Source organism: Hyperolius riggenbachi, chromosome 11 (assembly GCF_040937935.1).
Source record: "Hyperolius riggenbachi isolate aHypRig1 chromosome 11, aHypRig1.pri, whole genome shotgun sequence".
Taxonomy (NCBI): Eukaryota; Metazoa; Chordata; class Amphibia; order Anura; family Hyperoliidae; genus Hyperolius; species Hyperolius riggenbachi.
The window spans coordinates 27,439,379-27,464,131 of NC_090656.1; the positions used below are offsets into that span (position 1 = coordinate 27,439,379).

General features: G+C 46.5%; 1 long non-coding RNA gene across 1 annotated transcript in view; it reads left to right on the forward strand.

Annotated features, from left to right (window-relative positions):
* The window catches only part of LOC137538162 (uncharacterized), an 83,133-nt gene extending 72,791 nt beyond the window's left edge, over positions 1–10,342 (forward strand). The window contains exon 3 of the long non-coding RNA XR_011024695.1: positions 10,189–10,342. This is a non-coding gene — a long non-coding RNA (uncharacterized lncRNA). The remainder of the gene's footprint in view (positions 1–10,188) is intronic.
* Positions 10,343–24,753: the final 14,411 nt, after the last annotated feature.

The following is a 24,753-nucleotide window of genomic DNA, read 5'->3' on the forward strand; positions in this document are numbered from 1 at the left end:
CGGGCCACGTGTGCTGGCACATCGACGGCAGTGCTGTCCTCATCCTCCTCCTCTGCCGCCTCATCCTCTCTCCACCCCCGCACCAACTCAGCTGCACTGTGCTGATCCCCCTCATCAGCAGCAAGGTCAGGGACCTCCACCAAGTCCTCCTCCTCCTCCCCCTCAGAGGTGGACTGTGCAGCTGCATGCCGCCCCTGCTGGGCCAAGGCTGCCGCTCCCTGTTCCAGCAAAGCATCGAGGGCCCTGTTCAGCAGACAAACCAGGGGCACCCACTTGCACACCATAGCATGGTCCCTGCTCACCATGTTGGTGGCCTGCAGAAAGGGAGCCAGCACTAAGCACACCTGCTGCATGTGCCCCCAGTCGTCATCGGGGACAATGGACGGAATGTTGCTGATCTTGTCCCTTTTCTGAGCGGCGGACACAGTGGCCAGGGCAAGGTACTGGTTGACAGCATGCTTCTGTTCAACCAGATGCTCCAACATCGCCAGGGTGGAGTTCCAGCGAGTTGGAACGTCAAGGATCAGCCGATGGCGTGGCAGCTCCAGCTCCCTTTGCACGTCTTCCAGGCTCGCAGAGGCTGCAGCCGAGCGCCGGAAGTGACGCACAACATTCCTTGCCGTTTCCAGCAGTTCGCCCATCCCCTGGTAGTTGCGCAAGAACTTCTGCACCACCAGGTTCAGCACGTGGGCAAGACAGGGGATGTGGGTCAGGTTTCCCCTGTCGATTGCGGCAACCAGATTGGCCCCATTGTCGGCCACCACCTCTCCGACTCTGAGGCCTCTGGGGGTCAGCCAAATCCTCTCCTGCTCCTGGAGTTTGTCCAACACATGGGTTGCCGTCAGATTGGTCTTCCCAAGGCTGACCAACTACAGCAGCGCTTGGCAGTGGCGTGGCTTCACGCTGCTGCTGAGGCGGGGGGGTTGGCCAGGTGTGCCGGAGGATGGCAGAGGATCGGAGGAACCTGCTGCAGTTCCCCTGACCCTGCGGGGTGGCACCACCCACTGTGTTGCTGCTGCTGCTCTCCCATCCTCACCCCCTTCCACCAAGCTGACCCAGTGGACAGTGAAGGACAGGTAGTGGCCTGTCCCGAAGCGGCTGCTCCAGGAGTCCATGGTGACATGGACCCTTTCACCAACCACGTGCTCCAGCCCTCGCTCCACATTGGCCATCACAAAGCGGTGCAGTGCATGCATGACCTTGCGGGCGAAGAAGTGTCTGCTGGGGAGCTGCCAGTCTGGGGCTGCACAAGCAAGCAGCGCACGCATGTCGCTCCCCTCCTGCACAAGCGTGTACGGCAGGAGTTGGGAGCACATGGCCCGTGCCAGCAAGCCGTTCAGCTGCCGCACGCGACGGCTGCTGGGAGGCAGAGCCCTAACCACCCCCTGGAAGGACTTGCTCAAAAGGCTCTGGCGTCGCATTTTGCTAGCACGGTAATCAGCGGAGACAGCAGAGGAGGCCACTGAGGACTGGCTGCCAGAACAGGCCTTAGTGTCAGCGGCAGGAGTTGCAGAGGGGGGAGGAGCAGTGTGTTTCCGCACTCCTGCTGGTGGTGCTGGAGGAGCAGGAGGACGGGTGGCTGCTGTTGCTGCTGCTGCTGCTGAAGGCTGTGCAGTGATGGGTGTGGTGCCACTGCCAGCACCAGATGCCTTCAGCCTCTGGAACTCCTCATGCTGGTGGTAATGTTTAGCAGCAAGATGGTTGATAAGAGAGCTGGTGCTGAACTTTAAGGGGTCTGCACCTCTTCTCAACTTCCGCTGACAGTGGTTGCAAGTGGCGTACTTGATGTAAACTGTGGGCATGGTGAAAAATTGCCAGATTGGTGACAAGAAAACCCCCCTACGGCCTGGAGCCGCTGCTGCCTGTCTCCCTGTGGTGGTTGGGGAAGGGGGCTTGGGTGCGGCTGGTGGTGGTACTGGCAGATGCTGCTGCTGCTGCTGCTGAGCCTGAGACACCAGCAGGCTGTGGGACCTGCCTACTGCTGCCAATGCTTGCAATGATGCGCCTCCTTGCAAGGCCCACAAGCGCATCCTCCTCCTCCTCCTCAGAGCTGCTGATGATGACATCCCCAGGTGCTGGTGGTGGCACCCAGTCTTTGTCCGTCACCCTGTCATCAACATCATCATCATCATCCTCCCCCTCCTGAAATATGTCCTGCTGGGATGATGACCCCCCAAACTCCTCTCCTGATGCATGGATGGGCTGCTTGACTGTCGCCACAGTCTTGCTGTCCAATCCCTCCTTCCCCAAAGTGCCCATCAGCATCTCCTCCTCAAAATCGCCAACAACAGCAGACAATTGACTCATGATGCCTGGGGTCAAAAGACTGCTGAATGACAGGTCGCCAACTGACGGTGAACTGGCCTCCTCCCCAGGCCCTGCTGGGCGGCTGCTGCGAACAGGGGTGGTGGTGGTGGTGAGGGTGGAGGCCTCGGATGCAGAGCTGATGGCGGGCTGCTCATCCTCCGTCATCAGTTGCACCACAGTGGCTGCATCCTTTTCCTCAATGGGACGTTTCCGACCCGGCTGGAGGAAAATAGGAGCAGGTACTACATGCTGCTGCTGCTGTGTCTCTGCAGCGTGAGTTGCAGATGCTCCTGCTGGGCGCCCAAGGCGTCCACGGCCAGTGGCTATAGGCGGAATGTTAGCCACTGACGCAGCTGCTGCTGCTGCGGAACTGTGCATAGTGGCGCGGCTTGCCACAATGCTGCTCCCTCTCCTCCTGATTCCCTTGCTGCCCTTCCCCTTGCCCAAACCGCGCTGGCTGCCACTTCCAGACATCTTAGATGTTTTGGGCGTAAACAAAAAAGTTTTTTAAAAGGGCGGGTGAAAAAGTGGGGTACTTTAATGGAGTGGGTTGGTGGGTGAGGTGACACTAATCACTAAGTGATTAGATCGCTAAGTGATTACTAGTACAGTACAAATACAAAATACAATAATCAGTAAGTGTGAACAGTGAGTGTGTCCCCTAGTACACTAGTACAACTAGAAAATACAATAATCAGTAGTAATCAGATTCAGTAGAAGGAAATAGAGTGTGTGTACACTACAGACAGTGCACGCACACACACACGCAGGAGCTAGCCTATGAACAGTGACTGAGTGTCCCTAGTACAGTAAGTACAACTAGAAAATACAATAATCAGATTCAGTAGTAACTAATCAGATGATTCAGTAGAAGGGAATACTGTGTACTGTGTACACTACAGACAGTGCACACACACACACACGCAGGAGCTATGAACAGTAACAGTGAGTGTCCCTAGTACAGTAGTATAACTACAAAATACAATAATCACTCAGTACAGTAGTAAAGGACAAGACAGGGTAGAATACACAGCAGAAACACTGGTATAGATGAGAAATAAACTAACAGAGGACAGGAGGACAGCTGCCCACACAGGCAAGGCCCTGAGGCCTAAAGCTGTGTAAGCTTGCCTGCAGCAGCAGCTGTCTCTATGTAACACACAAGCTACTAACTAAAATACAATCTCTATCTAGCTAACAACAATATAGGTGTATATAGCAGGTGTACGTGAGCAAAAACGCTAGGTGATTGACCACAATAGAGCACTTGCTAAGCCAAAGCACAAAGGAGCAGATCTCTCTCTGTACAAGTCAAGCAAGGACGGAAAAACCGAACATGGCGGCCGCTATTTATAGGGTAGGGGCTGGCCAGGGTCCCCTTCTGTGATTGGCTGCCGTCAGAGGGCCTGGGAGCCCTCTGATTGGCTCTAAGGACATCAATCTGGGCTATGACGCTATTCGAGCTCGGTATTCGAGCTCGAATAGCGCTGTTTGCTCGAATAGCGCGAATAGTGAGTGGGCTATTCGAGTTCACTCAAATAGCCCATTCGAATAGCTGCAGCTATTCGAGCTCGGTATTCGACCTCGAATAGCTGAAAAAGAGCTCGAATATTCGAGCTACTCGAATATTCGAGCTCTGCTGAGCATCCCTGGGCATAGGTGCCCGCAGTACAGGTTAGCTACGTAGGTGCCTCCAGTATAGAGTAGCCTGTATAGTTGCCCCCAGTTTAGATTAGATAGGTAGTTGCCCCCAGTGTAGGTTAGATAGGTAGGTGCCTGCTTTATAGGTTATCTATGTAGGTGCCTCCAGTATAGGGTAGCCAGTATAGTTGCCACCAATGTGGGTTAGATAGGTAGGTGCCCCCAGTGTGGGTTAGATAGGTTGGTTCCCCCAGTATAGGTTAGATAGGTAGGTTCCCCAAGTATGGGTTAGATAGGTAGGTGTCCCAGTATAGTTTAGATAGGTAGGTTCCCGCAGTATAGGTTCGATAGGTAGGTTCCCCTAGTATGGGTTAGATAGGTAGGTTCCCCCAGTATAGGTTAGATAGGTAGGTTCCCCCAGTATAGGTTAGATAGGTAGGTTCCCCCAGTATGGGTTAGATAGGTAGGTTCCTGCAGTTTAGGTTATATAGGTCGGTTCCCGCAGTATAGGTTCGGCAGGTAGGTTCCCCCAACATGGGTTAGATAGGTAGGTTCTCCCAGTATGGGTTAGATAAGTAGGTTCCCCCAGTATGGGTTAGATAGATAGGTTCCCGCAGTTTAGGTTATATAGGTAGGTTCCCACAGTATAGGTTAGATAGGTAGGTTCCCGCAGCTTAGGTTATATAGGTAGGTTCCCGCAGTATAGGTTAGTTAGGTAGGTATCCCCAGTATAGGGTAGTTAGGTAGGTTCCCCCGGTATAGGTTAGTTAGGTAGGTTCCCGCAGTATAGGTTAGTTAGGTAGGTTCCCGCAGTATAGGTTAGTTAGGTAGGTTCTCCTGTATAGGTTAGTTAGGTAGGTGCCCCGCAATATAGGTTAGTTAGGTAGGCTCCCCAAGTATAGGTTAGTTAGGTAGGTTTCCCCAGTATAGGTTAGTTAGGTAGGTTCCCGCAGTATAGGTTAGTTAGGTAGGTTCCCGCAGTATAGGTTAGTTAGGTAGGTTCCCGCAGTATAGGTTAAATAGGTAGGTTCCCGCAGTTTAGGTTAGTTAGGTATGGACGCAGAAGCTGGGGGGGGAGCGGACATAATAGTAATAACTCACCTGCTTCCGCCAAACCCCGCGCTGCTTCAATGATCTACCTTTCCCGGCATCTATCTCTTTAGTAACAGCGCTTCCTGTGATGACATGCGGTACGTCATCACACGGGGCGCTGTTACCAGGCGACGGACGCCGGGAGAGGAAAGACATTGAAACTACGGGGGAACGGATGAAGAAGGTGATTTATAACTATTAAGTCCGTTCCCCCGCTCTGGCGCCCCCCCTCCTGCCGAACAATCGAACAATAAAGCGCCCAGGGCGATTGCACGTATCGCACGCCCATAGAAACGGGGCTGACCAAACTGTTGTTGGATTGTTGGAAGAAGTAGCTGTTGGAAGGTGTTTTTGTACCATTCTTTATTCATGGCTGTGTTTTTTGGCAAAATTGTGAGTGAGCCCACTCCCTTGGATGAGAAGCAACCCCACACATGAACGGTCTCAGGATGCTTTACTGTTGGCATGACTCAGGACTGATGGTAGCGCTCACCCTTTCATCTGCTGACAAGCCTTTTTCCAGAAGCCCCAAACAATCGGAAAGGGGCTTCATCAGAGAATATGACTTTGCCCCAGTCCTCAGCAATCCATTCACCATACTTTCTGCAGAAGATCAATCTGTCCCTGATGTTTTTTTGGGAGAGAAGTGGCTTCTTTGCAGCCCTTCTTGACACCAGGCCATCTTCATAAATTCTTCACATCACTGTGGATGCAGATGCGTTCACACCTGCCTGCTGCCATTCCTGAGCAACCTCTGGACTGGTTGCACTCCGATCCCGCAGCTGAATCCTCTTTAGGAGATGATCCTGGTACTTGCTGGACTTTCTTGGACACCCTGAAGCCTTCTTAACAAGAATTGAACCTCTTTCCTTGAAGTTCTTGATGATCCTATAAATTGTTGATTTAGGTGCAATCTTAGTAGCCACAATATCCTTGCCTGTGAAGCCATTTTTATGCAACGCAATGATGGCTGTATGCGTTTCTTTGCTGGTGGTCACCATGGTTAACAATGGAAGATCAATGATTTAAAGCATAACCCTCCTTTTAACATGTCAAGTCTGTCATTCTAACCCAATCAGCCTGACATAATGATCTCCAGCCTTGTGCTCGTCAACATTCTCACCTGAGTTAACAAGAGGATTACTGAAATGATCTCAGCAGGTCCTTTAATGACAGCAATTAAATGCAGTGGAAAGGTTTTTTTGGGATTCAGTTAATTTTCATGGGAAAGAAGGGCTATGCAATTCATCTGAACACCCTTCATAACATTCTGGAGTATATGCAAATTGCTATCTTAAAAACTTGAGCACCAACCTTTCTCATTTCCAATATTTTTGACAGTCTCAAAACTTTTGGCCAGGACTGTAGGCATGAAATTACACAAGAATTATGTGAAATTTTACGCGAAATTACAAATAACAATACAAAATCAATTGAATGTACAAATCGTAATTATTTATAGGCATAATTGCGAAAATGTATGCATAATCGTAATTAGCTGATTACGATCATCATCACTAGTTAGGAATTGGTAGAGGAAGGTTTCTGATTGAGAGTAAGATTAAAGGGGCACTACAGCGAAAAACTGTAAAATTTAAAATCTGTGCAAACATATTCAAATAAGAAGTACATTTTTTCCAGAGTAAAATGAGCCATAAATTACTTTTCTCCTATGTTGCTGTCACTTACAGTAGGTAGAAGAAATCTGACAGAAGTGGCAGGTTTTGGACTAGTCCATCTCTTCATAGGGGATTCTCAGCAAGGCTTTTATTCTTTATAAAGATATTCCCTAAATAGGATTTAAACAATGATGCTGGCCAGCCTCCCTGCTACCTACACAGTTTTTTGGCAGTTGGACAGAGCAACTGCCATTCACTAAGTGCTTTTGAAAATAAATATATCCCTGAGAATCCCCTATAAAGAGATGGACTAGTCCAAAACCTGTCGCTTCTGTCAGATTTCTACAACTTACTGTAAGTGACAGCAGCATAGGAGAAAAGTAATTTATGGCTCATTTTACACATTTACATTTTACAGTTTTTCGCTGTAGTGCCCCTTTAAGTTAGGTCATAGTGAAATATTGTTAAATAAATATTACTGATTTTACTATATGAATTAAGCATTAGAATATTTGACAGATATTGTACTATCGGGGGTTTCCTGTGCCCTTTTCAACAGGGGCCTCTTTATTGAATGATCACTTATTTATCTGCCAGATAAAGGCATACGATGTATAACTTCAAAGCAAGCACTGCATGTAAGTCTGTTACTACTGCACCATATTAGCTTTTAGAACGTTAATTAGGCTGTCTACAAATGGTAATAATGTGAAATTAATTAAAGCATGGTTCTTTTATACACAACACAGGCTTATTTGTATTTAATTTAGAAGTGAGCTACCTCAAGGCATTTTTGCAGAAAATAGTATAACAGGTGTGGGTGCAATATACGTATATTAGCTTGCGAATAGCAACATCTGTTTAGTGCCCTCCTCGGCCCGTAATGCTCACTATAGACGAGAAGTGAGAAAATGAGTTTTCTGCGAGTTCGGTGAGCAATATGTGCAACTGCTGCCATTTCTGATACAGATTTCACTCCTTACCTACCAGAAAACACCTCCTGAAAACACACATTGAGGTAAACAGATAGTATAAGTAGCAGAAATTATCTGCAATCTGTTCAGTGCTTTTATTTTTATGAAACGCTGATGAGATCTGAGGGTCCCATCATCATGCACAGGTGGATAAGACTTCAGGACATCAAGTATCGACTGAGATGGCCACACACGACTTATCCTATTCCAAACCAATCAATGTTCCCCCCCTTTTTTTTAATAAACATTATCAATTGTATACAAAAAATTCAAAAAAGCAAAACAAATTTGATCAAGGAAAAGACTATCGATTTTTAGATGAAGCCTTCCATATTGCTTGGGTAAAGTTTCCTGTAAAGTGTACCTGAGATGGAGCATTTAAAAAAATATACATACCTTTGCTGGGGCTTCCTCCAGCTCCCTTCAGGCTGATCGCTCCCTCACCTCCTCCTGCACCGCCTGAATCCTACGCCAGTTGGAGCATGCGCAGTCCGGTTGCGTGCTCCCCCATTGGGGTCTCATTACCGGGAGCATTCTGTGCAGTACTACTAGTAGTAGTAGTAGTGCTAGTAGTAGTACTGCACAGGTGCAGAATGCTCCTAGTGACAGGAGCATGATGGGGGCGCGCGGCCAGACCACGTATGCGCAGTATGCCCCAGACTGAAGGACTTTATGGGCCAAATAGTGGAGGATACAGGCGACGCAATAGGACAGCGAGGGACCAACCAGCCTGAAGTGCGCTGGAGGAAGTCCCAGGTATGTATAATTTTTTTATATCCCCTTGTCTCGGGATTTGACTTTTTTGTAGTAATTTTTTGATTAGAAATAAAGCTAAATTGCAACTTCTACAAAGTGTATGTTGGTCTGACTCCCCCAACAATTTCCTAAGGTCTCTAGCTGGGCATACATGTAAAAGAAGCACCTAGCACTTTGGGCACCGGTACATCCGGTAAAGTGATTCCAATAGATAGACTACGTATCTGTAATGTTACCAATATTCTACTATTGTCTCCCCTAACCTATCCCTCACACCAACTCTTACTGCAACTCTCACACCAACTCTTACTAACACCCCCCTCCCCCATGTCTAAAACAAACCTTCCCCACTTACACTTCAACTCTAACCCCCCCCCCCCCCCCTTACCTACACCTAAAACATACCCCCCATGTGGTGTGCAAGGAACCCAAATGCTGCTCACTCCCCTTTGCTGCTACATCTGCTGATATCCAGAGCTCAGCTACATGAAAGCCAAACTTTGTGCATTCCTTACAAACCCCTGTTGCCAATATCCGAAGTTCAGCTACATGATAGCCATACTCTGGACACCACTAAGAGACCTCCACTGCTGCCTGCGTCTTTAGCTGGAGTTAGGCTAAAAGCCAAACTCAGTGGCCCCTGCTATTAGCCGAAGATGCCCAGTGCCCTCAGTACACACTCAGCGATGCCATAGTTATAAATTGCATTGTGGTCTATGGCAGCACCCAATATACTGAACAGGCTTGTGTACCCAATTCACCTGCTTCAAAAGCTGCTACGCTTAAACCCTGACTCAATCCCCATTGGCCATACTGGGTATTATAGGACAAAAGTTCTCCGTTAGCGAACAGTGGTAACGACTGTGCATCCAACACATTCCCTAGAGGTGATCTTGGTCTCAAGTCACAGGGCCACATTTTTACTTTTTACCGCCTAAGACCCACTATCACCAGCTGCCTCCTGACAACAGCATCCTAAATCCCCCCCCCCCCCCCCCCCCAACACGGCAGGGATTAGATAGAAGGCTCCTCTGAGGTCAATTAGTGAAGTGATAGCAGGGAATACATTATAAGATCCTCTGAAGACAGTTAGTGACATGATGGCAGGGGCTGAATTATAAGCTCCTCTGAGGACAGCTACTGACATGATGGCAGGGATTAGACTGTAAACTCCTTAGCGAGCGGCACATTCGGTGAGGGACAGGCAGCTCAAAGATCACTGTAAGTGCCCATTCGCTGCCCCTTCATCCCCTGAGTGCCAGATCAGGTTGTTGGTAGCCATTCATTGCTATGTGCAAACTCTGTATAGCAGGATGAATGTTTGGCAGGTTAACTGCTACTGCCACCCTGCTGCCCACATCCCTCCCCCACCTTGCTTTCCTGGTACCCTAGGCCATGGCCTTTGTGACTTTGCCTGGAATCCAGCCATGCCTGAGGGGCATAAGCATGTAATAACCTTGGAAATGGCAACACATTTACTGCCTGATATATATTGTGCAGGTTATGAATGTTGGACATCCCCCATATCTGGTGCAAACACATTATACTAAGGCAAACCTTCCCATCAGATTATATCAGTGAGGAATGGGGAAGGTAAGTATAGGTCACATGCTTCAATCTCCATGGCTGGCTCTACAACACGCAGCTCAGCTCAGTTTTCGTTCAGGTTTGTGTTATAGGCACAGTTATCCTTAAAAGCCTCGGTTACAAATGGCAGCTTCTGTCATTTACGCACCCTGCCCCCTTTAAACAGCCCCGTTATAACACAAATAAGTCATTGCTTTAATTCACATTCACAGCTTTTCTACAAACACGCCGGAAGGGAGAAGCCAGACAGATGTGAGCGGCAGCAGATCAGAGCGTCTCCGCCATGGCTGCGAATTCTGCAGCTCTCGCGGAACACCTTCCGTTACTCTCATGATTAGTGTGGATGAAATGACCTTTCCGGCTCAGTAAGGCATGAAAAGCACATGAATTATTAAGAAATTATTATGTACAGGTATCGCGGGTAGGAAAATCTACTGCTTAGGGCTGTACATTATTCTACGTGAAGGGGAAGGGGGGGAGGCGGGTGGAGGAGACGAGGTTTTAAAGGGAAACTGAAGTGTGTATTCCGCTGGGTCTGCAGAGCACAGGGAGACATTGTACAATAGCCGGGGGTGGTTCTAGACTTTTTGCTGCCCAAGGCAAACTTGTGTGGATGCGTCCGTCCCCCCCTAATTAGGAATGATCGCACAGCACCCGACAATTTACTCTGCTTCATTTAATGTTCTCACATGACATGCTGCAGCTCAACTCAATAGCACACTGGCTGGCTGCGAGTCTGTGACAAACTAACTGCTCACCCTCAGCCACTCCATTCCTCCTCAGTCAGGACAGCAGTGCCACCTCCTCCTTACTGCTGTGCAAGTCAAATGAAACACTGCAGCTCTCCTGCTTCCCCTTCCTCATTCACTGTCAGACTCCTCACACCAGTGCTGGGCCGAAATTACGCATGAGCGTAATTACGCATCGTAATTCAATGTAAATTTACGTGTAAGCGCTACGCGTAAATTACGGTCTTCCGCGTAATTATTTACGCGTAAGCAGTAGAGTGGTATCGTAATTACACTGTCTACCGTAATTGCTAGGTATGCGTAATTTTACGAACACTTACGCGTAATTTTACGCGTAATTACTAACGTAAAAACTCCCCTTTTCTAAGAGTAGCCAATCAGTCAACATCCTAAGCAACCAATAGTATCTTCTCCCGCCCTTCAGTATAAGCGTACGTTTTGACGCATACGAATGATATGTACGCAATAACTGTCACATTGACGGCTATTGCGTACATATCGTCCGTATGCGTAAAAAAAAACGCATTAATGGGTATTACAGCACTACGCGTAACATCGTAGTGTAAGCGCCTACATTACAGTATCCTTACGCGTAACTGCGTAAGTTTACGCATAATTACAGTGATGTACCGTAGATAATTTCTTACGCCGTAACCATAATTGCGTAATGCGTAATAGCGTAAAATTACGCGTAATGATCCGTAAGCGTAGATTTTTCCATTACGACCAGCACTGCCTCACACAGCACAACAAGCTGCTTTTCCCCAATGATGACCTCTTCACCACGCTCTCCTCTCACTTCTCCTCCTACTCTGACTGCATGCTGTACACACAGTACAAACATGCTGCCCCTGTAATCTTTGTGCCTGATGCAATTGTTTCACCTTGCTTCATGAGAGAACCGGCCCTGATAATAACGTGTGACATAAAAGGGGTTCTGATGCTGTATCCAGACAAGCCAACAAGCAGACCTGTCATTTGTGCAGAGATTCCTGAAACTTTGCCATTAACCTTAGACTTCGTACGCACTAGAGATGGTTCTTGGCTGAGGTGGCTGGTTGGGGCTGCCTCTGCCAACAATCCTAAGGAGGATCTGTAACCTACGATTAACTTCATCCCAATCAGTAGCTGATACCCCCTTTCCCACAAGAAATACAGTATATACCTTTTCTCAGATAGATCATTGGGTGTGTGTGTGTGTGTGTGTGGGGGGGTCTGTATGCCTAATATTGTGGTGTAACCCCTCCCCCAGTGTGAGATTATGACCATGGTCCTGACAGTTTGCTGTCTGTGAACCTCATTGCATTGTGGGTAATAACAGCTCTTTCCAACTGCCAAGCAGACAACATCTCCCTCTGTACATAGAACTCTTAAGCTGGCCACTAACGGTCCAATTTCTAGCGAAAAATCGTTCGAGCGATCAGAAATTCTGATCGGTCGAAAAATCGTTCACTACACCATCAACTAACCAATCATTGCTTTCTATCTATCACGACCACCAAGAAAATCCAAATTTTCGTTTGACAAAAATTCATTCGGGCGACATTTTTTTTCACTCGTTCATAATCGATTGTGTCCATCAATGGAGATTATGTACAACCAATCCGATAAGAATTTCTGATCGCTCAAACGATTTTTCGCTACAAATTTCACCATTAGTGGCCAGCTTTAGGGCTGGTGCACACCAGAGCGGTTCTGAAGCGTTTTTTAAAACTCTTGCAGGGGGAAACCGCTTGGCTAATGAAAGTGAATGGGATGGTGCACACCAGAGCGGTTCGTTTTTTCCACAAACGCAAACTCGGGGGCTGCAGCATTTTTGAGATTGCTGAGGCGTTTCTGCCTCAATGTTAAAGTATAGGAAAGTGGAAAACCGCTCTTAAAAACGCTAGAGCAGATCGGTTTTCCAGGCGTTTTTATTACAGAAGCTGTTCAGTAACAGCTTTACTGTAACAATATATGAAATCTGCTCCAGAAAAATGCTCCAAAAAAACTAGGCATGTTTAGAAAACGTCTCTAAACATGCCTAGAATCGCTCTGAAATCAGCTTCAAAAACCTCTAGCGTTTTGCAGATCTGCTAGAGGTTTTTGGTGTGCACTGGACCTTAGTACGAACATTCTGTACCGATCACCTGGCAGAACTAAACATGTCACCAGCAGTGATTAATTTCAGAATGTAAATCAGGGTGAGGAAGGATTTTACAATGGGCAAACACTGACTAAATAATGTATAAATAAAAATTGTAAGCACTTTTATTCATTATGTCATTTTCACTACAGTTCCTCTTTAAAGGGGAACTGAAGAGAGAGGTATATGGAGGCTGCCATATTTATTTCCTTTTAAGCAATACCAGTTGCCTGCAGCCCTGCTGCCTCTAATACTATTAGCCATAGCCCCTGAACAAGCATGCAGCAGATCAGGTGTTTCAGACTTTAAAGTCAGAACTGTCAAGACTAGCTGCATGCTTGTTTCTGGTGTTATTCACATACTACTGCAGAGAAATAGACCAGCAGGGCTGCCAGGCAACTGGTATTGATTAAAAGGAAATAAATATGGCAGCCTCTGTATACCTCTTACTTCAGTTCCCCTTTAAAGTGAGTCTGAAGCGAAGAAAAAAAAAAGATACTTACCTGAGGAAAGGAAAGGCCCTGGGTCATATACAGTCTTCCCTCTCCTCTCCTGGTGCCCTCTTTGCAGTGCTGGAGCCCCCTTTAGCAGTATCCGACCGATGGGTCAGAGACTGCTCTCTTTGGGAGCCTGAATGCTCCTGAAGATGGGCCACTCTGCACTGCGCATGCGCAAGCACACTTTCTCATGCATGCGCAGTATGGAGCGACCCATCTTCGGGAGCACTCGGGCTCCTGCAGATTTTCGAAGCCTCTGGAGATTTGAATGGGGGACCCAGCGCTGAAACGAGGGGGCCATCTGAGGAACGGAAAGGCTCTATAGGATTCAGAGCCTTGCCTGTCCTTAGGTAACTATCTATTTTTTTCTTTGATTGAGACTCCCTTTAAAGGATACCATAGCTTGAATGTTTTTGACAAATGGGGGGAGCAGGCATATACTGTTACCTGTGCTGATGCGTACCACTCCCCTCATTCTCCCCTCAACCCCCCTAACTCACCTAACAGCGCCCCGGGATCCTCTTCTGTTCAGCTGGGTCGGGACTTACTGCACAGGTGCCGGCCAGGCTGCAGGCGTCCTACAGAGCGCGCCCGTGGCCAGGCGCGCACTGCGTCATGGTGGGGCTGAGAGGAGAACGGGAGGGGGGGAGGGAGCAGTAGGCATCAGCACAGGGAGCACTATATGCCTACTCCTCCCATCTCTCAAAACAATTTGAGCTCTGGTATCCTTTAAGTGTGCACAGCAACCCTAATGCGTCACCAAGAGATCCAGATTGCCCCCTCCTTAAAAATCTCCAGATTGACCAATTTTGGATTAAAATCAATTGTACAATCAATTGGCTGCCCACTGCATCGATTTCTAGGCGAATTATTGATTTAATTGGTCGGATATTGACGGGAATAATTAGTAACAGTATCACCACTTTTAGACATGTCTGCAGACAGCTGAGAAAATTGTCTCTGTAACCGGGGCTGCTCATTTGTATTTTGCTTAATTTAAATTTCCAATCAGAAATCGGCATTTGCGACCAGAAATAAAAAAAAAAAAGAAAACCCCATTTCTGCAGAAATACAGCATTACTGCAACTCGGTAATTTTACCCCAATCACAGAACTCAAAAGCATTGGACCAATCAGAGAGTCAACTCGGAAGTATTTGGTGGCACAGTGGTTAGTGCTCTTGCCAAACGCTGGGTCCACGGTTCAAATCCCAGCCAGGTGAACATCTGCAAGGAGTTTGTATGTTCTCCCCATGTCTGTGTGGGTTTCCTACAGGCACTCTGGTTTCCTCCCACATCCCAAAAACATACAGATAAGTTAATTGGCTTCCCCCTAAAATTGGCCCTAGACTACAATACATAGATAGACATATGACTATGGTAGTGACTAGATTGTGAGCCCCTCTGAGGGACAGTTAGTGACAAGAAAATATACTCTGTACAGCGCTGCATAATATGTCGGCGCTCTATATATACATAAAATAAATAATCAGAGAAAGCAAAAAATTACCCCCAAAAAAAGACTCATCGAAAAACAGAAATCAGAAATTAGTTATTTGCATTAGCGGCAATCGGTATTCCTGTGGAATCTGAAACGGTCAGTTCTGACCATCCCTATCTGTAACTCTGTAAATATTCTGCAACCAAAATTGTCCAGATAAACACTTTGGTCAGGGCTGGGGTAGTCACTAGTCAGAGCTGCCTGGATGTCCATTGCACTCCACTGGAGCTGAAGATCGTGCTGCAATTAACTCTGCTCCCATTGCTTGGAGATGAGTATTTTGACAAACTTGGTGGGTGACTGAGCCTGGGTATCCCTTTGTTCTTTATCATTACTGCCCAGTGTCTTTTATTATTGCTTTGAACTAAAAGACTTCCCTTCGGCACCTGTACAAAAAAATGCTCTTCAATGGTGGCCTCTGAGGATGTCACTACAATCCTTTTGTTACTATTCTTTTCATCTTCTACACAGAGATCTGATGTCAAACACAACAACTTCTATGTGTTTCTTTTTACAAACCTTGGCCTGGGTTTCTTAAATAATTGCCTGCTACTAGGCAGCAAGAGTTTGCAGTGCCTGCCGGAGTCCGGTACGACAGTTGCTAAAAAGTTAATGAATTAGCAGCAGTGTGACTGCAGGCATTGCTTGGCAGGCATTGCTTGAAGTACAGCAAAAAAAAAAAAAAAAAAAGAAGAAGTTTCCGTTTATTGTTTGTTTTTATTAAATCCAAGCTATCCTGCATCAATTATGTTTAAAGGGAACCTAGACCGAATAAAAAAAAAGTTTCACTTACCTGGGGCTTCTACCAGCCCCCTGCAGCCACCCTGTGCCCGCTCCGGTACTCACCGGCCCTCCGGGCCCCCGCTGCCGCTTAGTTTTGCACTTGCCGACTGGCCAGTCGATGGCCACTGCGCCTGTGCAGCCCTGGCCGCTTGCGTCTTCGATCATGCTCCTCGAGAAATATCTCATTCTACGAATGTGCAGGACGCACCCAGTGGCTGGAGTGTGATCGAGGACGCAAACGGTAAGGGCCACACAGGCGCAGTGGCCATCCACATGGCTGAATTAGCAAGAAGAAGACGCTTAGTGGCAGCAGGTGACAGGAAACTTGATCAGTGGCGGTGTGGGCATAGGGCAGCTTAAAGAGGAACTCCAGTGAAAATAATGTAATAAAACAAGTGCTTCATTTTTACAATAATTATGTATAAATGATTTAGTCAGTGTTTGCTCATTGTAAAATCTTTCCTCTCCCCGATTTACATTCTGACATTTATTACATGGTGACATTTTTACTGTGGGCAGGTTATGCAGCTGCTCCGCCTCCTAGCTGTTTTCGCTGTTAGAGACTGTGAACCTGGTTACATTGTAACAAACTGCCAAAAGTACCGCGGTCCCAGAGCTTCTTGTGGGAGGGGTTTCAGCACAAAATCAGTCATACAGCGCCCCCTGATGGTCTGTTTGTGAAAAGCAATATATTTCTCATGTAAAAGGGGGTATCAGCTACTGATTGGGATAAAGTTCAATTCTTGGTTGGAGTTTCTCTTTAAGGGAGCAGGTAAGTGAAACTTTTTTTCAACTCAGTTTAGATTCCCTTTAATTATAATCTCCAACTTCCCGAACCACAGTAGATTGAGCCCAATGGCCTCAATTCACTAAGCTTTATCAAACACTTTATCAAACGTTTGATAATTTACCTCATAGGTAAAATCTAATTTTGAATTCACTAAGGTGTTATATATTTATCGAATGTGTTATCGATGAAACATTTAATGAATATGTAACACCTTAGTGAATTCAAAATTATATTTTAACCATGAGGTAAATTGTCAAACGTTCGATAAAGTGTTTGATAAAGTTTAGTGAATTGAGGCCTATGTGTGCCTGAGTTGATGCAAATTGTATGCTAACGTTGTGCAAATTTGGCGCCAGGAACAGCTGAGCAATAAACCTTTAAATTGGAGTGAATACAGCAATAAAGTCACTCACTATTTACAACACATGAAGCCCATTGAAGTAAATTGAGACATAGATGATCGATCACCTTTATAGGTCAGAGCTTGCAGGGCTCTTTCACATCTGAGCTCAGTTTGTGCATTTTGACGCAACGCCCATTGTGTGCATTTTCCAAGGGCAAATGAAAGTCCATAGAAATGCGTTGCATTTCGACGCTTCCCAGAGCTTTTCCTTGCCCGACGCTTGTGGTATGCGTTACAATGTAGATCAATGGACAAGCAGTGCATGTGTTTTTAAAACATTTCAACACACGCAGTTACAGTTGAAATTCAAAAAATGATAACATCACCTGTGTTTTCCTATGTGTTGTAATGGATTGAAACCACATTAAAAATGCATACTCACTGCGGTAAAATGCAACACAATGAATAAAAAACGAACGAAAACGCATACATCAAAACGTATGCGTTGATCTTTCACCATCACCATCTCAGATGTGAAAGCGCCTGCAGGAAACCTGTGTTGGAATGTTGTGTCTCCCACAGACAATTACCTCTCCTGCAGAGCCATGTGACCCATGATGTCACTTCCAGGAGAGGAGTAAATTCATGTTATGTATACTTTTCAGAAGTAATGCTGCAACTCTCAAGTTCTCAACACAGCTTCCCTGCTGGCTCAGCAGCATGCATAAATACCAACAGATTTCTTCAGTCTAGACAATGGCCTCAATCAGGGGCATTGCTAGGATCCTAAGAGATTCGGGGCATTTTTGGGCACTTCAGCTGGAAAATAGGTGTGGCCAAGGACCAGAATGTGGGTGTGGTCATGGGTGGAGCAAAATTTACATGAACTTAACAACAGTCTAAGTAGGCCTGCTTAGCAAAATGTTGGATGAAGCCCTTTCTGCATTAATACAAAGAATAAATATATAAATGCAGCATATCACATAAATAAGCAGTGGCACTTAAACATAACTAGGCAGAGTTACCTGGCTTCTGTGCTGGCTGGTCTGGCTTTCTGCTGGGTGGCCTGACCTGCCGCCAGGTTATCTGGCAGTTTCCCCCATAGCATTCCCTGACCTTCTAGTGGACCCCCTCCTATGCTCCCACGGGCCTCCCATTGAGGCACCACAACTCTCAGCATGCCCCATAGAAGAACCACAGCTCCCTGCATGCCCCCATAAAGGCATCACAGCGCCCAGCACGGCACCGCAGCACCCAGTGTGCCCACATAGAGGCACCACAGCTCCCAGCATACCCCAATTGATGCACCACAATTCCCGGCATGACCGCCATTGAGGCACCACAGTTGACTCTGCCTGTGGGACATCCGGGGCACCCCAGAATAGATCCGGGGCCCATGCCACTGATCTTTGGGGCTAGCAACGCCCCTGGCCTCAATTCACTAAGCTTTATCAAACACTTTATTGTAAGTTTTATAATTTACCTCATAGGTAAAATCTAATTTTGAATTCACTAAGGTGTTATATATTTATTGAATGTTTTATCGATGAAACGTTTAATGAATATGTAACACCTTAGTGAATTCAAAATGAGATTTTAACCATGAGGTAAATTGTCAAACATTCGATAAAGTGTTTGATAAAGTTTAGTGAATTGAGGCCTATGAGTGCATCCCACTCACCCTCCACCCTGAGCTGTCCTGCTCTAAAAAGATCCTGAGGCAAAGGGGCATAAAGAGATCATTTGCTTATTCAGTAGTGAGGCATTGTGGAAACCACAGTTACTCACTGAGGGCTCGCTCACACTGCAGGCGTTTTCTCAATTTTTTCTCACACGGGCGCTTTTTAAAAACGCCCCCCGATCGCTTGTGCAATGAATGTCTGTGAGAAGGTTCATATCAGCGTGGGTTGTGCGCTGTGCGTGCAGCAAAGCGGTGCGTGGACCATTTTTGAGGCAATTTCGCCTCAATGGAAGGCATAGGAGAAATGCAAAGCGCTCACAAAATCGTTTTGTGCATCGATTGCGTTTGCGTTTTTAAGAATAAATACATTGTATTTATTCTGTTTCGGGTCAAAGAGTTCACTTTCTGACTTGCGTCAGGGAGTGAATTACAAAACGCTTGGGAAAAACGCTTAGAAAACCGCTTAGCACAAAGCGCCCACCCAAGCGCCGGGAATTGAAAAAAAAGACGCGTCAAAAACACCCCAACGCTAACGGCCATGCGAACGGAACGCAATATGAACAAAGCCTTAAAGCTGAATTATTGCAAAAGCCTTTTAAGGCGGCAAATTACACTAAATATAGATTTAAAGTGACCATAAAGTAAATTGAATACATAACGCCATACATAGCAATAATCACCGGCGTACTTACCGGGAATGCGACCCCCTCAGCCGCAGGGGGGCCCGGGGCTGCTCTGGGGCCCGCTCACTGTGCGTGGGGGGAGCGCTGCTCTGGACCCCCCAGCAAGGTGCTCAACTGGCCGCAGCATCTAATAGACGCTGCGCCAGTTCATTCCCCGCAGCCCCGCTCCAGCAGCCTGTATAGTCTCCAGCAGGCAGAGCAGGGCTACGGCAAGATGGCCGCCGAAGAAGCCCTACACTGGAGACTATTTGTGTCTCTAGTACAGGGCTTCGGCAGCCATCTTGCCATAGCCCTGCACTCTGCCTGTCAGCGTGGGAGATGTGCTGCAGGAGGACTCGGGGAGCTGCGAGCCAGATGCCAGGAGAGGAGAAGACTTCTGTCAGGTAAGTGAATTGTTTTTTTTTTCACAGGTGCATTTTTTTTCCTAGTGTCTGCTGCCTACATTGTGATTTTCAGGTGTCTGCTGCACACATTACGATTTTCTGGTCACTGCTGCCCACATTGCGATTTTCTGGTGACTGCTGCCCACATTAGGATTTTCTGGTGTCTGCTGCCCACATTACGATTTTCTGGTCACTGCTGCCCACATTGCAATTTTCTGGTGTCTGCTGCCCACATTGCGATTTTCTGGTCACTGCTGCCCACATTGCGATTTTCTGGTGTCTGCTGCCCACATTGCGATTTTCTGGTGACTGCTGCCCACATTGCGATTTTCTGGTGACTGCTGCCCACATAAGGATTTTCTGGTGACTGCTGCCCACATTAGGATTTTCTGGTGTGTGCTGCCCACATTATGATATTCTGGTGACTGACTGCTGCCCACATTAGGATTTTCTGGTGACTGCTGCCCACATTACGATATTCTGGTGACTGCTGCCCACATTGCGATTTTCTGGTGACTGCTGCCAACATGGCGATTTTCTGGTGACTGCTGCCCACATTGCGATTTTCTGGTGTCTGCTGCCCACATTGCAATTTTTTGGTGACTGCTGCCCACATAAGGATTTTCTGGTGACTGCTGCCCACATTAGGATTTTCTGGTGTGTGCTGCCCACATTATGATATTCTGGTGACTGACTGCTGCCCACATTAGGATTTTCTGGTGACTGCTGCCCACATTACGATATTCTGGTGACTGCTGCCCACATTAGGATTTTCTGGTGTGTGCTGCCCACATTATGATATTCTGGTGACTGACTGCTGCCCACATTAGGATTTTCTGGTGACTGCTGCCCACATTATGATATTCTGGTGACTGACTGCTGCCCACATTAGGATTTTCTGGTGTATGCTGCCCACATTGCGATTTTCTGGTGACTGCCGCCCACATGGCGATTTTCTGGTGACTGCTGCCCACATTGTGATTTTCTGGTGAACTTTGCCCACATTACGATTTTCTGGCCCACATTACGATTTTCTGGTGAACACTGCCCACGTTACGATTGTCTGGTGAATGCTGTTCACGTTACGATTTTCTGGTGAACGCTGCCCACATTACGATTTTCTGGTGAACACTGCCCACGTTACGATTGTCTGGTGAATACTGTCCATGTTACAATTTTCTGGTGAACGCTGCCCACATTACGATTTTCTGGTGAACTCTGCCCACATTACGATTTTCTGTCCCACATTACGATATTCTGGTGAACGCTGCCCACATTACGATTGTCTGGTGAATGCTGTCCACGTTACAATTTTCTGGTGACTGCTGCTCACGTTACGATTTTCTGGTGACTGGTGCCCACATTACGATTTTCTGGTGAACTCTGCCCACATTACGATTTTCTGGTGAACTCTGCCCACATTACGATTTTCTGGTGAACTCTGCCCACATTATGATTTTCTAAAGGCCCACATTACGATTTTCTGGTGAACTCTGCCCACATTACGATTTTCTGGCCCACATTACGATTGTCTGGTAAAATGCTGCCCACTTTACAATTAATTTACAGTGAAACGCTGCCCCATTACGATTATTTGGCACCTATGGGGGGGGGGGCCATCCAAATATTCGCAGGGGGGCCCAGTGATTTCTAGTTACGCCCCTGGCAATAATAATAGTGCTTATTATGACATTCTACATAATCAGAGTTTTTCTTCAGTAAAACCTTCAGGACAAAATGATTTCTTGTTCCAGAGATATATCCAGAAGTAGTTTTACTGTTCCTAAGAGTGTCAGGAGAAAACTTTGCAGTATCTGGAGGCAGCTTCCCTCTTTTAGCATTTCAAGTGTCCTGGTTGGCTCTTTAATCTCCTGTTTGGCTTCACTGACAAAACAGACAGGCCCAGAAGCTCAGCTCACTTTTGTCTCAGCTCCACTGACACCTGTTTCTATCTCTGAAACTGCTGAACATTAATTCAGAGTTCTCCCTGTAGGCAGCCTCTGTGTATGTAAAATAAAGGCACCAGTGAATTTCAGTGCTGGGAACAGCCGACAGTAGAATATTGGTAATATTTACCAACATCCAACTATTTTACAGTGGTCATTTTTGTTAGTAAAATATTGATAAATATTACTAATATTTTACTACAGCTAAACCTAACCCTACTCTCACAAAGATCACCCCCTACAAAGCCTAACCTTGACCACCCCCCCGACACCTAACCTTAAACCCCCTTCTTGATGCCTAACCTTAACTGCCCCACCCCACCACAAACCTCCTTCCAGGCACCTAACCTTAAAGTGAACATCCAGACTAAAAATCTACTCAGCACTGAGAAGGCTTGGTGTTTCTTTAACAGTTTCACAGCATCAGAACTTTGTTTTTCTTACCTAAGCCTCATTTTTAGCTGCACAAGAGAAAACTGCCCAGGCATTTTCCCCCTGATGCTGTGCAAAGCATGATGGGATTTCTGATGTTGTTCTTCTGCTGTTTTGGCACAAACTTTTTTTTTTTTTGAGATTTGAAGCCTAGCGCGCGTAGCTGGGAGGGGTGATCAGCACACAGGACAGTTGGAACTGTGTCTCATGCTCCGTCACCTCCTTTCAACCAAAAAGATGGCTGCCCAGTGGCGTAGCAATAGGAGGTGCAGAGGTAGCAAGCGCACCGGGGCCCTGGACCGGAGGGGCCCATTAAGGGCCCTCCTTCATCCATCTTATTAGCTTTTTATTGGGGCTATGCTGGTAATGAACTCCTCTATATGTGCATCGCGTAGTGCTAATCCTTAAAGAGTAACTGTTAGCCCCCAAATTGAAATTTAAAACACTATTGCAATTATTTATTTATTATATAAGTGAGCCAAAAAGCCAATGTACAAGTTAAAAATCAATCTAATTTTGTTACTATCTAACCTTTTCCCCCAGCTCCGGACGCAAGCCGCATATCAGATACTGTAGCATGCAGAGCATGCCTATGTCTGGCCGACCCCCCTCTCCCCCCCAGGACCAGGTGCCGATATATTCTCCCCACCGCAGCTGACCGCTCTGACACGGAGAGAGAGCGGGAGCACTTCCAGCGCCGCCACCGCAGAGCAGCCGCCGCCGTGCATCTCTCTCACATGTGACTCGGCGGCGGCTGCTCTGCGGTGACGGCGCTGGAAGTGCTCCCGCTCTCTCTCCGTGTCAGAGCGGTCAGCTGCGGTGGGGAGAATATATTGGCACCTGGTCCTGGGGGGGAGAGGGGGGTCGGCCAGACATAGGCATGCTCTGCATGCTACAGTATCTGATATGCGGCTTGCGTCCGGAGCTGGGGGAAAAGGTTAGATAGTAACAAAATTAGATTGATTTTTAACTTGTACATTGGCTTTTTGGCTCACTTATATAATAAATAAAACATTGCAATAGTGTTTTAAATTTCAATTTGGGGGCTAACAGTTACTCTTTAAATAACTGTTTCCTTGCACATATTACACCCCCCATATTACACCTCTGTGACACTGCAGCTGTCCTTAATTTGTTTTGGGACTTCATAGCAAAAGAGTGCTTGGGGCCCCATGGAAAAATCGCACCAGGGCCCCAAGCTCCTCAGCTACGACACTGTGGCTGCCCCTATGAAAAAGATGGCTGCCACCATGAAATCACAAACATGTGCCTCTTCTTTTAAAACAGGGTGGGTAAGAGATTATATTACCTATCTATTTTAATTAACATAACTAATGTAACTTAAAGTGGAATATAACCCAGTATTTCTTCTTTGCTCTAAAGATGATTTACAGCGTATAATATACTAACACAATGTTGTTGTTTTTTTGTAAAACAGCATTGAAAGGTTTACATCACAGGGCTGACTGTTTCTCCTGCAGGGGCTGCCACATCCGAACTGGTGATTAGCTTATCTTCTGTATACATTCTTCACTTGATACAATTAAGTAAACATTCTCTGGCTGTGCAGAAACTTATGCTAATGAGTCCTGGAGTGAAACACAGGTCAGAAATCACTGATGGCTGCATTTAAAACAGAATTACAACAGTTATGAATAAAATGCACCAGCAGCTTTCAAAGTAAATAAACTGAACTTTGGGAAGTTATAATTTATAAATGAATTATAATACTTGTGCACAAAAGCAAATATGATAATTGTATGGGTTATAAAAAGTAGGAAAACACATTTTTCTTGAATATTTTGTCAGAGTTTTAAACCGCTTTAATGACAGTATGTTTGTTTAGGCTGAAGTTTCCCTTTAACCGCCCCCAGCCCAAAACCCCTTCCTGACACCTAACTTTAATCACCCTTCTTCCCAGCACAAATTCCCTTTTCTAACACCTACCCTTAAGCGCCCCCCCTCCTTGAAACACCTTCCTGATGCCTAACCTTAACCGTCCCACCCCCTAGACGCAAAACCCCTTTCCAATGCCATAGGCGCCCATGCAGATATCGTTTATGGGTGGAAATGTGTGCACTGGAGGAAAGTTGCAGCTCCAAACAGCAGGCGCTTTCCCTAGCACCCAAATTTCCTGTTCCCCCCTCTGACCATATAGTTTTCATATATTTGTCTTCCACGTGTACTTGTCTGGGGTCACTTTAAGTGAGGACTCGTAGGATTTAGTCCTAGATGGTGAAAAACATTCTCAGAATCAAATACGGTAGAATTGAAAGTAGCTCGGCTTCTCGTTCGTCCTTTGGAAATAAATAATATGAAATAAGGTTGTGGAAGTGACGGAGAATGGTGAGTTATGCTCGCCCGGAGTTGCAATGCATTTAGATGTAAATTAGCTGTGCTCTCTTAAAAATGTACACTTTCCTTTCAGGCAAGAGGAAGATGAACGAGCCCGCGAGCCACTTAATGATATATGGGCCGCTATAATTACACAATTTTTAATTAAAGTGAAATTCCTTAACTTGGCAGTAACTTACCCAGACACAAGAAGTAATTGATTTTAGCGGACCCTGGAAACAAATAGGAGTTTCTGTACCAAGGAATGAGGTGTCTTTTCTCATTCTGGAGAGTGAAGGACTTTGAATCTAGAGGAGCTCCAGCATTAGAGGCACTGGGGACCTGATTTCCTGCAGTTCTGAGAGGGAGAGCATCGGGTTACCTGGATCCTGTAGACCTGGGCTGACTTAATAAAAGCACAGGGGCGTTGCTAGCACCAAAGATCAGTGGTACGTGACCCTGATCTATTCTGGGGTGCCCCGGATGTCCCCCAGACAGAGTAGAGGCCCCATAGCACCTAGCATGGCACCAC